This window comes from Prionailurus viverrinus, chromosome F2 (genome assembly GCF_022837055.1).
Source record: "Prionailurus viverrinus isolate Anna chromosome F2, UM_Priviv_1.0, whole genome shotgun sequence".
In the NCBI taxonomy this organism is placed as follows: domain Eukaryota; kingdom Metazoa; phylum Chordata; class Mammalia; order Carnivora; family Felidae; genus Prionailurus; species Prionailurus viverrinus.
Genome location: NC_062578.1, coordinates 47,970,066 through 47,983,623, shown reverse-complemented (window position 1 = coordinate 47,983,623; position 13,558 = coordinate 47,970,066). Strand labels below are relative to the sequence as shown.

Sequence of the window (13,558 nt, the reverse complement as noted above, 5' to 3'; positions counted from 1 at the left end):
CTAACCATCACTATAGACGTGCAGGCATCAAAAGAAAAATAAAGGAATACTTCAAACAACCCTACACATTTTCTGTTTTGGAAGGAAGTTTCCAGATTACTAATTAAATTTTCTTAGGTATAAGGCTATTCAAATTATCTGTATTTGTTGTGTGGGTTGTGGTAGCTTGTGCTTTTTGGGAAACAAATCCATTTCATCAAGTCCTTCCAAAACAGAAAATTCCAGATCCCGTTGGTTTCACTGGAAAATTCTACCAAATATTTAAAGAATTACATCAATCCTATCACTCTCTTCCAGAAAATAGAAAAGCTTCATCTTATGAAGCTATTCTGATACCCAAACTAGAAAAAGACAATACAATGTAAGAAAACTAGAGACTAATGGCTCTCATGAAGATAAATGCAAAATTCCTTAACAAATAGCAAATAGCATTCAGCTATGTATACAAATAATTATATAAAAATAATTATATACCATGACCAGGTGGAGTTTATTTTAGGGATGTAAGACTCATTCAATATTTGAAAATCAAGCAGTATAACCCACCATATAAACAATCTAAAGAAAAAAATCATGATCATGCTAATGGAAGCAGAAAAAGTATTTGACAAAGTTCAACCCCCATTCATGATTTAAAAAAAAAAAACTCTCAAAAATAGGAATAGGAGGGAACTTCCTAAAATTGATTTCATAATATCTATCAAACACCTGCAGCTAACAGCATATTTAATAGTGAAAGACTGAATTCTTTCCCCATAATATCAGGAGCAAGACAAGGATGTTCTTTGTCATTACAACTATTCAACATACTACTGGGAGTTCTACACAGTACAATAAACTAAGAAGAGAAAATAAGAGGCATACAGATCAGAAGGTAGAAATAAAATTGTTTCTGTTTGCAGATGGCATGAGAAAAATCCAGTGGAATCTACAAAAAACTAGAACTAATAGGTAAGTTCAGCTAAGTTGAAGGGTATAAAAGAAACAAAAATCAACTGTATTTCTATATACTAGCAATGTATACATGGGTATGGAAATTAAATGTACAATATCACTTATGATAGCTCAAAAACATATGAAACTTATATGTAAATCTAACATAACATGTAGGATTTGTATGCTGAAAACTACAAAATGCTGATGAAAGAAATCAAATGAGAAGATCTCAATAAATGAAGAGCCATACTATGAATCTAATTCATGGATTGGAAGATTCAACATAGTGGATATGTCAACTCTCCCCAAATTGATATTTAGGTTTAATGAAATTCTTACAAAAATTCCAGAAAATATTTTTGTAAATATAGACAAGATTACTCTAAAAATTTACACAAAAAGGAGACATATAAATGGCCAATGGACATATGAAAAGATACTCAATGTCACTCATCATCAGGGAAATGCAAGTCAAAACTACAGTGTCACCTCACACCTGCCAGAATGGCTAAAATGAACAACACAAGAAACAACAAGTGCTGGCAAGAACGTGGAGAAAAAGGAATCCTTGTGCACTTTTTGTGGGAAGGCAAACTGGTACATCCACTGTGGAAAACAGTATGAAGTTTCCTCAAAAAAAAGTTAAAAATAGAACTACCCACAATCCAATAATCGCACTACTGGGTATTTACCCAATGAATAAAAAAACACTAATTCAAAAAGATATATGCACCCTCATGTTTACTGCAACAGTTTTTACAATAGCCAAATTATGGAAGCAACCCAAGTGTCTATCAATAGATGAATGGATAAAGAAGATGTGGTACACACACACACACACACACACACACACACACACACACACGGAATATTATTCAGCCATAAAAAGGAATGAAATCTTGCCATTTGCAACAATGTGGATGGAGCTAGAGAGTATAATGCTAAGTGAAATAAAATCAGTCAGAGAAAGACAAATACCATATGATTTCACTCTTATGTGGAATTTAAGAAATAAAACAAATGAACAAAGGGAAAAAAGAGAGATGGGGTGCCTGGATGGCTTAGTTGGTTAAGCATCTGGCTCCTTGCTGACACCAAGGGAGCCTGCTTGGGATTTTCTCTCTCCCTGTCTCTCTGCCTCTTCACTGCTCTCTCTCTCGAAATAAATAAATAAGTTTAAGAGAGAGAGAGAGAGAGAGAGAGAGAGACTCTCTTATAGTTAACAGACTGTTAACTATAGAGAATAAACAGAGGGTTAGTAGAGGGGAGATGGATGGGGGAAGGGAGAAATAGATGATGGAGAAATAGTGCTTATCATGATGAGCACTAAGTAATGTATAGCATTGTTGAATCACTATATTGTACACCTGAAACTAGCATAACACTGTATGTTAATTATACTGGAATAAAAATGTTTAAACTTGATAAAAATGAAAAAACAAAATAAAATAAAAATTTATACAAAAAGGGAAAGGAACTAGAATGTCTAAACCAGTTTTGAAAAAGAATAAAATGGGAGGAATCACTCTACTTGATTTCAAGACTTACATAGCTACAATAATGAGGACTGTGGAAATAGCGGAGGGAGGGATGGACACATAGATCAATGGAAGACCTGTAAGTAGTCACATATAAATATAGCCAACTGATTTTTGAGAAGTATGTAAAAGCAATTCAATGGAGGTAAGATATTCTTTTCAGCATTAGTGCTGGAGCAACTGGATAACCTCAACCTAAAAACCCCACAGCTTAACTCCAATTGGATCATACATTTAAATATAAAATATAGGGGCACCTGAGTGGCTCAGTCGGTTAAGTGTCTGACTCTCTGTTTTGGCTCAGGTCATGATCTCACAGTTTTGTGAGTTCAAGCCCCACATTGGGCTCTGTGCTGATGGTGCAGAGCCTGCTTGGGATTCTTTATCTTCTCCCTCTCTCTCTGACTCTCCCCCGTTTATGCTGTCTCTGTCTCTCTCTAAATAAATAAACTTAAACAATTTTAAATATAAAATATTAAACTATAAAAATTTTAGAAGAAAACATGGGTGAAAATATTCAGGACTTTTGGCTGTGTGAAGAGTCCTTAAACATGGCACTAAAGGCATAATTTCTAAAAGAAAAAAAATAAATTTAAATTCATCCAAATTAAAAATGTTTGCTCTATGAAGGACTCTGTTAAGAATATGAAAAGACAAGCTATAGATGGAGAGAAAAAACTTACAAAACATGTACCTAACAAAGGACTTAAATCTAGGCTATATAAAGAATTCGAAACTTAGTTAAAAAAAGAAACAGTTCTATTAGAGAATGGGCAAAAGATAAAAAGAGACATTTCACTGAAAAGGACGTATAGATGGCAGATAAGCACTTGAAGATGTTCAACATTACTAGGTATTAGGGAAATGCAAATGAAGACCATAATGAAATATCACTACACATCTAGTAAAGTAGCCTGAAATAAATAGTGATAATGCCAAATGCTGGCAAAGATGTGGCAAAATTGAATCTCTTATTCATTGATGGTGGTTAAAATGGTACAGCCACTCTGGAAAATAGCTTGGCAGTTTCTTAAAAACTAAACCTAAACTGAATCATAAGACCCAGCAGTCACTCTCCTGGGCATTTATCCCAGAGAAACAACTTACGTCCGCAGAAAAACTTATAGACAATTTTTCCCAACAGCTTTATTTGTAATAAGCCAAAAGCTGAAAACAACCAACACGTCCTACAATAGTGGTTAAATATACATAGTGGTTAAATATACATAAATATAAATAGTGGTTAAATATACATGCAAACGGTGAGATACTGTTCAGCCATAAAAAGGAGCCAACTATTGATACAAATAACAACTTGGATACAGGCAGTGCCTGGGATCTCAATTCAGCATTATGCTGAATTAAAAAACCCAACATCAAAAGGTCATATATTATATGTTTCCACTTATTAACATTCTAGACATAACAAAATTAGAAAGATGGAGAACAAGTTTGTGGTTTCGAGGGATAAGGGGTGGGAGCTGAGAGGATGGGTGTGGCTGTAAATGGTAGTAGGATGTTGTTCTGTGTGGTGATAAATAGTTCTGTACCTTGATTGCAGTGCTGGTTACACAGATCTTCACGTGTGATAAAATGAAATGTAACTATAAAAATGTATTAGATGTAGGCTTACCTAAACAAAAATATTGTTTGTATGTGCTCTTCTTGGGTTTTATTTATAAAAACAAGTCACCAATACTTGCTTTTTTTCATTCTTTGTGCTTTTACAGTTCACCCAAGTTGTTGCCTGTAGCTATGGTTTATTCATTTTCCTTGTTGTCTAATATTTCATTATATGTATGTAACTCAGTTTATTTCTTTACCTGTTGGTGGGCATTTGTGTTAAATATAGCTTTTTTTTTTTTTAAGAAAGGTGTTGTAAACATTTTGTGCCTGTTTTCCAGTGCTGCTATGCAAGAATTTCTCTAGAGAATATAGGTAGGAGTGTGTTTGCTCAGTTGGAGGGCACGGAAAGCATTCAACTTCATGAGTTAAGGTTAAATTGTTTGAGAGGCTTATATCAACTAATACACCCACCACCAGCTAAATTTGCATTTTCTTGATAACAAATGAAGTTGCTTGTCTTTTTATATGTACATTTACCATTCTTGTTTTTCTCTTCTGTGACAATGTGTCAGATCTTTTGCTCATTTTTCTATCAGGTTGTCTTTTACTGATTTGTAACATTTCTTTATATAATCTAAAAACTGGCCTTTTGTTAATTTTACTTGCTGCAAACTTGTGGCAGATGTTGGCAAGTTTTTTGCTTTCTTTATCATACTTTTTTTGTTTTTGTTTTTTAGAGGGGGAGAGAGAGAGAGAATGCATGAACCGGGGAGAGGGGAAGAGGGAGAGAGTGAGAGAGACTCCTAAGCAGAGTCCACACTTAGCATGGAGCCCAATGCAGGACTTGATCCAACAACACTGGGATCATGACCTGAGCCGAATCGAGAGTTGGATGTTCAACCAATTGAGCCACCCAGGTGTCCCTCTTTATTGTACTTTTTGATAAACAAAGATCTTAATATTATAGTAGGGAACATTTATCAATCTTTCCTTCTGCAATAAACAGTTTTGTGCCTTAAGAACCCTTTTCCCATTTGGAGGTCTGAAAGATGTTCTATATTTTCTTCCACGTTATAACTTTTTTTTTTTTTACAGCTAAGTCCTTAATCCCTCTGGAATTGATCTTTGGGTATGATTCTTCCTTGACTTTTGGCTCAGTAAATTATTTCAACCTTTTGTGAGAGCTCTGTTGTCTTTTAATTCCAACTTCCCAGCCTTGACTGGTACTGATGCTTGCTCTGTCTCTTCAAGTTGTGTGTGTGTGTGTGTGTGTGTGTGCGTGTGTGTGTGTGTGTGTGTGTGTGTGTGTGTGCGCTTTTTCTTTTGGAATGCCTTGTAAATTTTTCCTGCTAGCCAGATACAATGTACCAGGTGAAAGGAACTGCTATAAATAGATCTTTAGTAATGTGGTGGTGAGGTTCTCAGAGAGAGGAGGTGTTTTACGCATTCTGTGATCAGCCTTTTAGCAAGCCTGTGCCTCTGGACTGTGACCATCACAGCATTGCAGTTTTTTTCTCCCCCTTTTCTCAGGATGGCTGGAGTGGACTGAAGTTCAGTATTTGCTTTCTCCCACATTGAAGGCTAGAGGAGACTGGTTTCAGTATTTCCCTTTCCCAGGTCAGTTAGGTTCTCATAATACTCTAGCAGGTTAGGCTCTCATTAACTAGTTTACCCAGAGGGTGGGCCTTGCTAAGAACAGAGTGCTCTGGGACGCCTGGGTGGTTCAGTCAAACCTCAGCTCAGGTCATGATCTTATGGTTCGTGAGTTCAAGCCTGGCATCCGGTTCTGCACTGACAGTTTGGAGCCTGCTTGGGATTCTCTCTCTGCCCCTCCCCAACCTGCTCTCTCAAAATAAATAATAAATAAATTTTAAAAAAGAAAAAGAACAGAGTGCTCTGGCATATTTCAAAATGGTTCCTTTCGCCCTCTGCATTCTGGAAGCTGGAGGGGATTTTTCTCTGATATTTACTCTGGGAATCTGGTAGATGTCCTGCAAGTAAATCTCACTGTATTGGGAGAGCTCCCTTTTGACTAGGTACCCCCAGAGCTTTTAACTCTCAGAGTTGTCCCCACAGAAATTCCAGCAATTCAGAAATTACAGTTCAAGTTTTCCTACCCCAGCACTGCTTCCTGCAGCAGTTGCTGCTGGTAAGTCCCTGCTCAAGGAAGCCATCCGTCCATCTCTCTAATCTGGGGGACAGTGATTTGCCCTGTGTGCTTCCCTGTCTTAACGTGTTCCAAGAGGAGTTCTTGAATTCTACTTGTTGTTAGGACAGAGTGGTGATTTCCAAGTTCCTACTCCTCTTTTGTCTTTTAATACCTGAGTTCATGAGAAGGTCCAGGAAGAAAATTCAACCATGGTGAGATTTGGGAAGATGGCCAATTCTCCTTTAGGCAACTTTGAAAGAAATTTTGGTCAAATGATGGGTTTCCTTTACTGTAGCCAAGGCATTCTTGCTTTAGCGGGTTTGTAAGTGCTTGAGTGTCACGTGTTAAAAAGCTAAAGAAACCAAAAACAAAAGCAATGAATCTCCTCTCACCATTTGAACTATGACTCAGATCATTTAAAGAAGCTATTTGTTAAGAAAGAAAGCATAAATTTAACATGCCTGTTTGTGTGGTATTCAGAGTACAGATTCTGCTTTTGGAAAGGCACTGCTGTTTATGGGAAATATTGCTGGACAAGGAATCAAGAGCCTGGAGTTAAGCCTTGATCTGTCATTACGTGGTTGCAAAAGCTTCTTGTATCCAGAGTACGTTCAGCTCCTGTAATAACCCTTCTACAGCAGCTTAGCCAAATAAAGGTGTTTTTTGTTTTGTTTTGTTTTGTTTTGTTTTATTCCCCTCATATAACAGCCTGGGAGCAGGAAAACCAGGACTAGTGTAGTGGCTCCTTTTTTCAGTTTAGGCTTCACAGCGTGTGGCTCTTGTCTTCATGCTTGTCACTTCATGACCGCAAAGTATGTCTCTATCTCTGGCCTTGTATCAATGTTTCAGGCATGAAGAAGAGGAAGGACAAAGAGCAAAAAGCGAGTGGAGAGCTCTTTAGAGAGCTTTTTCCAGGGGGCACTTGGGTGGCTCAGTCAGTTAAGCATCTGACTTTGGCTTAGGTCATGATCTCACGGTTCTTGGGTTCTAGCCCCGCATCGGGCTCTGTGCTGATGGTTTGGAGCCTGGAGCCTGCTTTAGATTCTGTGTCTCCCTCTTTCTCTGCCCCTCCCCTGCTCGTGATCTGTCTCTCTCTCAAAAAATAAATAAACATTTTTTTTTTTTAAAAAGAGCTTTTCCAGGAAGCCTACGCAGTAGTGTTAGCTTACACCTCCAGGGTCCAAGCTGTTCCACCTGTCCATCCTTAGCTATGGTTTTAACAGGGCAAATTGCTGCCCGGAACAAAATCAAGGTTCTGTAAAGAAAAACAGTATGCTGGGAATTGGATAGGTAGCCAGCAGTGTCTGCCCCATTCTCTAAACTTCCATTGGGAACGCCTGTTCCTCCCCCACCCCCGACAGAGTTGTTTGGAGGTCAAAATGGAAAATCAAAATCAAATGCAGGAGCACTTCATACACTATAAAATGTATTTCATAAACAAAATGGAAATATCCTGACCTAAATTCTTTTTCTTAAAGCTTTTTTATTTATTTTACTGAGAGAAAGAGCACATACACATGGGAGGGACAGAGAGAGAGAGAGAGAGAGAGAGAGAGAGAGAGAGAGAGAGAAGGAAAGGGTGAGAATCCCAAGCAGGCTCTGCACTGTCAGCACAGAGCCCGACGCAGGGCTTGAATCCACAAATCACAAGATCATGACCTGAGCTGAAACCAAGAGTTGGACGTTTAACCAACTGAGCCACCCAGATGCTTCTCGTGACCTATGTTTTTAGAGAGCAAATCTAATGTTAACAGAAAGCCCACCTGAATGTAAAGATTTGGGTAATCAGTATCTCTTGAACCTCAGCTCATTCTCTTGTTGACATCTTTAGAGAACACAGTGTTCTCATGGATGCACATCCTCAAATACCAATCTTCAGGTTACTGCCAAATTGTTGTGCTGGACATTTGTTGATTTCCTCCATAATAATCCCTTTTCCCTTCCAGTATCTTGAGTGACTTCCCATGCGATTTTTCTTTGGAATGTTTCTACCCTCACCTCCAGGGATAAGCCTTGATTAATTTAAAGCCATTCAGCAAAGTATTAGTGACTGATTCAGTGATGGGCAATCTGAGTGACCTCAGAATTTGGGACTGCCAGAATGCTAACACTATCCTCTTGAAAGATACATAAGTGGTCTTGAATTGCTGCAGCTAGTATTTTTTGTACCATGAAAGGAGGCAGCCTGAGGTTGAAATCAATCTACAGAGAATACCTGTGCCAAGAGAACTCCAGAGAATCAAATGATGTGGTGAACCTCTGTTTTCCCAAAACCAACCGTACACCTGGACGTTTTTTTTCCCCAGCTCAATGAACCATAATATTTCCTTGTCTTGTTATTTATTTGAATCAGTGAGTTTGAGGTGGGGTTTGTGTTATTTGCAGCCAAAAGATTCCTGAGTGATCGTTTCCAATATATGGTTTAGGCAAAAATATATATATTATTTTAAATATATTCTTTAAATATATATTATTTAATATATATTAATTTATATCATCAACAAATTAGGAAATTAATCATGTTCCTAACTTAACAGGAAATCCTGTTATATAAATATAATATATAATATATTTATGTTTATAAATATAATAAATATATTATTAATATATATTTATAAATATATAAATATAATAATATAATATAACGTAACAAATAACTATATTATATTTAATATATATTATTTAAATATATATTATTTAAAATATTACATATATATGTTTTAAATAATGCATTACTTAATATAGTATATATTTATGTACATATGTAAACACATATGTGTGTATTATATTATATATAATATGTATACATATGTATATATATTGGTATATACATGAGTTTATTCTAAAGTTTATAGTCCTTCCAGGATTAAGGCTATGAGGCCTGAATGTTACTGAGAAGGCCAGGTTCTGTCTGTAATAAATGGACTGCATAGCATCTGTCTAAATGATTTTAAACTGTGAAGTGCTAAGACCTGAGTCTCATGCTTTTGGGGACTGCACTTATCTCCCCTGTGGTACAAGACTCGCCCCTGGGTACTTTAAGCCAAAGACCAATTAGGCTGAGATATGTCAGTGTTCTTGAAGGTGTGTTTCCTGTTTCCTGTTTGCAAAGGCAACTAAAGAAGAAATAAAAGTAACGGCCTTACATAAACTGCTTACTGAGCTGTCAAATGTTCAAATAAAATATTCATTAATTATGAGTGATCTCAGTTGCAGGGGCACGGAGCTGCTGGTGATAAAATCTGTCGTGATCCTGTGGAAGGCTGTGCAATCCGAGGCGCTGTCTGACTGCTTATTGTGAGTTCCTTTTTTTAACCTCTTGAATGTCTGGGTTTTAAGTTGTGATTATTCTTAAATTATGATTCAGAAGGCAAAAATGTTGCATCCTAGTTAGGCTATTGTGTGTTTGTATGTTTGCTGTCTGGTAAATAAAACGTGCTGGCTTATTAGCTGCCATTAGAGCTTTGCCATGAGGTGTACATTTCTACTTGAACTCCGGATGAATTTGTGTATTAGTGACAAGAAAACTATGCACCCTTTCTACTTTTTAAAAAAATCTCTTCTGTGGTGACTCTGATCAAATGGGAACCTCATTTAAGTGTAAGAAATTTACTTAAAAAAAAAAACAAATAGGGGACATGATCATGAAGTAAAAACCTGACTTTCTTCCTGTATGTGCCGTTCCTCACTTTCTACATCTACTCATTTGGTATGGAAAATTGAAGAAGATATTGTGCAGCAAGTAGATGGGATTTTTTTGTAATTCAGAAACAATTCTTTTGAAATTCTATTATGGTACAATTAGGACGGCAGTACCAGCAATAGTGGATTTCCTGTTAAGTTAGGACCATGATTAATTTCCTAATTTGTTGATGTGGGTCTCGAAAGCCATCTCATTGAATATTTAGGAAATTGGCTTTTCAGGAAAGGAAATCTACTGATATATGAAGTTCTTGGAAAATTTCCAAGATATGCTAATGGCCCCAGATGAGAGCCAAGCCAAGATTTATAGGCAAGGTAATATGGCTTAGGTCCTGGTAATAGTTTTTGTGGCTGTTGGTAAATAAGGCGTGAATATTAATCTGATGTTTACTTGGCCAGACAGTTTTAAACGAAGAACAAATGGCAAACATAAAACAAATGTGAGTAAGAACAAAACCAAGTGTATTTTCCTGGTGTTGCAGGGAAGGGAAATAAGTTGATGCAAATTGAAATTTAAATGTACTCAGCTTTTTTTCGTCCCACTTCCTTTGTCCCCATTAAGTTTAGGCATTAGATGAGCAACATGGCTTATCTGGATGTGATAAGAATGTGAAAGGGAAAGTCTGTATTCCAACTCTGGTAGGCCAGTCCTTTTAATGCGATACATAGGACAATAATAAAGTATTTGAGGTCATGCTAAGCAAACTCTAATTTTTTCTTTCTTCGTATCATCAAGAACTGAGCCGCAACTCCAGTATATTGCTCGTGGAAGCCAAAATAGAATTGAGCATTTAAGTTGGTGGTGAGAGGCTCTTATGTCTTGGGATAATCTGGTTGAAGTACTTATGGCTATCACAGCCATAAACATGATAGTAGCCATTGCATTCGTTCCTTGGATCTTTCTGACGTCAAACCAAAGAGTAATAGGAAAATATGTGTTCTTGGCCAAAAGACAGCAAAGCAGGAGTGTGACGCAACCATTCCCCTAGACATGGAGGTGTGGAGAATCCATATGCCTGCGATTAGCTTCTGACATTCCTGCCCTTCCTCAAGTGTGCAGGTCCCTCTTCTGTGATTTCAGAGACAGGTGATTCCTTACTGTAGATTCTCTGTGTGAGTGAGCCCCAGGTAGGCTCGACTTCGTCTCTGGTTTATGTGGAGCAGAGAAAGGCTAGGCCGCTGGAGTTGATGCTGCAGATTCAAGGCATCTTCCAGATTCAGAGGAGGACAGTTTGGATGAGAAATTGACAGAAGAGGTCTTGAGGCAGTGAAGGAGCCACTTCCTGCTTCAAGACTACTGTGGTCTTGAGGGAGGCGTGGACAAGGCAGGGATAAGGATGACCTCTGGAATAGAGGCCAAATCTCCCAACTGGGACTTTCCAAATGAATGGCCTAAGTTAGCAAATACTGCCCCATTTCCTGTGCATTCTGGAATTTGTTCAAGAATTTCAGGTACCCTTACCAAGTGACAGAGATCCTGATAGCAATAGGTAGGAAAGATACATGTAAAGAAACTATTTTAAAGTGAAGTATATGAATAGACTCCAGGTTTACAATTATTTCTGATTCCTGTCATCTGGGTGTCTCTCTTTAGCTCCTTGAGGCTAGAGTCATTTTGTCTGGATCCCCAAGAAATCATATCTTCCCCAGGGCTTTCTATGTAACTGGCTTCTCAGTTACACGATATTACATGGAATTCTATTTTTCTATAGTTTTTGCACTAGACACCTCCTTCCTTCTCCTCTTACAAATATTATTTTAATCCTTCTAGCCTGGGAGCTCACCACTCTTTATTGTAAATTTCCTATAAATTCTCCTGTATCAAGAAGAAACCCCACCTGTTATGTCAACAGAATATCTACCTATAAATTCTCCTGTATCAAAAAAAAAAAAAAACAACCCCACCTATTGTGTCAACAGAATATCTATCATTCAAGAACAGTCATGGGGAGAAATTATCTCAGAGCCCAAGAGTAGAAGACACCAGATATCTAGGGGATAATTAAAGTTTGCTTCCAGCTGTTTTCAAATAGAGACAGATACTGATCATCCAAATAATTGATTCGCTGACAACTATTTTCCACGCAGCCATGTTCTTAATGCAAAACAGCTAAAAAAATTCATTGAAAAAAAAAAAATAAACCAAGCTGCGTTTTTATTAGTGTATAGAAAACAGAATAGAAAGAGAGCAGTTGGTTTCTCAACAATTTTGCAATACGTTCCATTAGTATCATGTAGACTTAGGAGCATGTAGTTCAATGACAGTAGATAAATGATTCCATTTAGCCCCAAAGTGTTGATTAAGTACCTACTAACTTGAGTCCTAGTGGAGAATGATCTAGTATATCCTAGACCTGTATATCTGGTAACATAATGTTCCTAAAAACATAATTCATTTATTCACCCGATAAATATTGAGCACTGGCTATGTGATGGCCCTGTGTTAAATGATGGCAATATTCATGGGGAACAAGATAGGCATGGTTTCTGCCTGTAGTTGAGGGGTGTGGGATGGGAGGGAAATGTTAATGAAATAATTGCACACATTTTACAGCTGTGACCATTACTATGATGGGGAAAAAAACAAACAAACATGGGAAACAGAGCATAAAACACAGGCACTACATCTAGGTAAGTGGTGATCAGGGACGACTTCCCTGAAGAAATTTGAAGAGATTGCGAACATGGAAGAGGGTGTTCTGGGCAGAGGCTCTCAGGTATCAGGGAAGATGGAGCTTACTGGGAACTGAACCAAGGGCACTGTAGCTGGAGAGAAAGAGGGAAAGCTAGAAAGGTGGCAGGAACAGATTATGAGAGACTAATACATGAGTGAATGAATGTGAGTAGCTTATTATACACAGTGAGTCCTATTGACCTGTGTCACTAGTGTGAAAATAAAAGAAACTTGCAATTTTATAATGACTCTGCTCTTTGGGAGATGATGTTCACTCATTCATTCACTCATTCAGCCAATAAACACGAGACAAGATCCCTATTCACATGGATCTTAAATTCTAGTGAAACAAGCAGATAATGTGCCAATAAGGAAATAATATATAGGTCTTATGGTAAGTTTTTGTTTGTGTATAAGTGGTGTGGGTAGTTTTTAGGTGGAATTTTAAAAATAATTTCAGATATTTATTGTATTGCATCCAAGTGTAGTTATTCCTTTGTTTCATTAAGTTATATGTTCTAGCAGCGCTAAGACCATGCTTAGCATGGGTGTTCTTCATTGTACGCAACTCACAGTTGAAGACTCGGGTGAAACTCCAAGAGAGGGAAGCTGTGAGATTTGTATTCTTGTTTCTGAGGATCTCATGATACCACAGCCCACCTGGCACCTTACCTCCTCTTCTTGGACCGGTGCGGGGAGCAGGAGGGGAGCAATACAAAGATTTAAATGAAAACAACGGAAGCTAACACTGATCGAGAAGGATCTAAGAGAGAGTATTTCAGTCTATTTCTTTTTACAAAAAGAACTTAGTACATCTTATTACACACTTAATATATTTTGTAAATTTTGCACATTTACCATCTCTAAAAAAAAGATTCACATCCCACAATCAATGTACACATTTAAGAAAAGCTATTTCTTTGCCACATTCCCAAAAGCTGTTATTTAATTGATGGTCCATCTTAAAATCAGTGCCTTACGACTCCGAAAATA

The 13,558-nt window shown here is 37.4% G+C and overlaps 1 protein-coding gene across 4 annotated transcripts in view; it reads left to right on the top strand.

The window, feature by feature from the left end:
- The window catches only part of NCALD (neurocalcin delta), a 404,877-nt gene that overhangs the window by 234,302 nt on the left and 157,017 nt on the right, over nucleotides 1-13,558 (top strand). For 2 of the 4 annotated variants that reach the window (XM_047842836.1, XM_047842837.1), the window contains exon 4: nucleotides 9,400-9,486. The gene's annotated coding sequence lies outside the window, so the exon portion shown is untranslated. Of the gene's footprint in view, nucleotides 1-902; nucleotides 952-9,356; nucleotides 9,487-13,558 lie in introns of those variants that run through there. The other 2 variants (XM_047842838.1, XM_047842839.1) reach the window with 2 other exon arrangements.